Below are 2,228 nucleotides of genomic sequence, written 5' to 3'. Positions count from 1 at the left end.
ATGTTTATCTGTGTTGTAACAGTGACGACTTGAGACATCTGTTTGGCACTATATGAAGAGAATTAAATAAAATTTAAATGAAAATGATATTAACTGTATTTATACATTTTATATTTTTGTATGAGACACTGTCAGTGTGCTGTTAAATAACTCAGGTATTTTTAAGGCCTGACTGGTGGCATTGGTGCCCATTGCTTTACTGTGCTGTTGGATGTGTATGTGGGCTATCCCTTGTACCTGACATTTGACTGGGCATCACTGTGTTGCTATGGCATGATCCTGGTAGTTGTTGTTAATAAAACAATAACAAATTCAAATTCAAACATTGCTGCATTCTTCTGTCACTGAGGATTCCAAACCTGCACTCAGTCTCCTCATTACTTTGGTACTGAACAGACAAACTTTGGAGCTCCTGCAAACTTTATTCACAAACTGCAACTATTTTACACAAATCTGCGACTGACAACAAGCACAGAGACTTCAAACAATCACTGAAGTAAGGTCTGAAAGATTTACTTTTAAACAATAATGATTAAGACCTTTTTCGTAAGGTTGTTTTCCCTTGATTGCCAGCTGTTACTGTTTTTATCTTCATATCTTTCATATTTGTCCACCTAAACAATGCTTTAATGATACAGTTTGAGAAGTTTGATATGAATTTATCCAACTGACTTGAAAATGAAACTGACAACTGTCCTGTAATCTTACACAGAGAAACCAAATCCTGCGTCTTTGCCTTGACAGACGCCTAAAATGGCTCGAGCTGTGGTAAGTTACCCTTCACTGTGTCTGTTTCTAAACATTCAATCGTGTGAATTTTTAAAGAAAAATCCAACAACAACAATAATAATATGTAACAGAGCAAAACGTCAGATGACTTGAATGTTCCTCTGCAACACAAGATCCCTTTGGCTCAAAGTCTGCCTCCTCCACAGGCAAAGGAGAAGCTCCCACACTCATCCAGTGGAGACCGTTGTGCTCTGGACAATGAAGTTCCCGCTTTCATGTTCAGACCTATCAGTGCACCTGCATGTGAGCTCCCAAGTCCACCACCTGCTGATGCCAGCTTTCATTCAAAGGACACAAACAAGATCATGCATCCAGATTTGAAAAGTGATCGTTCATCCCTGGATGATGAAGTGGCGTTTTTCATGTGTCCTGCTGATGTTCCTCTGCCTCCGAGACCTCCACCCACTGCAGAGTTACGTCTCTGCAGAAAGCGCAGACATTCTGCTGTTTTTTCTGTGGAGGATGAAGAGGAACATTTGATGCCTAAACGCATGAGGCTGATGAGTTCTGATGTTCCAGTTTCTTCAAGTCCTCCACCTGCTGATGCCAGCTTTCATTCAAAGGACACAAACAAGATCATTCACCCAGATTTGAAAAATGATCGTTCATCCCTGGATGATGAAGTGGCGTTTTTCATGTGTCCTACTGATGTTCCTCTGCCTCCGAGACCTCCACCCACTGCAGAGTTACGTCTCTGCAGAAAGCGCAGATATTCTGCTGTTTTTTCTGTGGAGGATGAAGAGGAACATTTGATGCCTAAACGCATGAGGCTGATGAGTTCTGATGTTCCACTTTCTTCAAGTCCTCCACCTGCTGATGCCAGCTTTCAGTCAAAGGACACAGACAAGATCATGCATCCAGATTTTAAATATGATTGTTCATCCCTGGATGATGATTTGGCCTTTTTAATGTCTCCTCTGCCTCTGACACCTCCACCCATTGCAGAGTTAGGTCTGGGCAGAAAGCGCAGATATTCAAGCGTTTTTTCTGTGGAGGATGAAGAGGAACCTTTGCCTCAGCCTAAACGCATGAGGCTGATGACTTGGGATGTCTCTAAGTCTCCAGCTGCTGAGAAGGAGTATGTTTTCTTTACGTGTCCTGAAGATAAGAGGTCTGAGTTACCTCTCAGCTCCCCCCAAGGCCATCCACCATCACCGGTCAATAATAATGACACTGACCAGTGTACCATTCTGCTGCCTCCTGAAATCCCAGTACCTCCAAGTCCTGCCCCTGTTGGAGTGCTAGAAACTGTTGATTTTCCTTGTCTTGATAATTAAATACGTGTTTGTAATAAATTTTTGAGCAAATACATGTTGAGATGATTCGGTTGCTTATGATGGTTATAATTATCCAAACAGTATTATTCCTAAGAAGATCTTTACTTTTTCTACTTATTTTCTCCATGAACTATTTTGATGTCTATTTTGAAGATCCACTCA

Source organism: Maylandia zebra, linkage group LG23 (assembly GCF_041146795.1).
Source record: "Maylandia zebra isolate NMK-2024a linkage group LG23, Mzebra_GT3a, whole genome shotgun sequence".
NCBI lineage: Eukaryota > Metazoa > Chordata > Actinopteri > Cichliformes > Cichlidae > Maylandia > Maylandia zebra.
Note: the sequence above shows the minus strand (reverse complement) of the source record.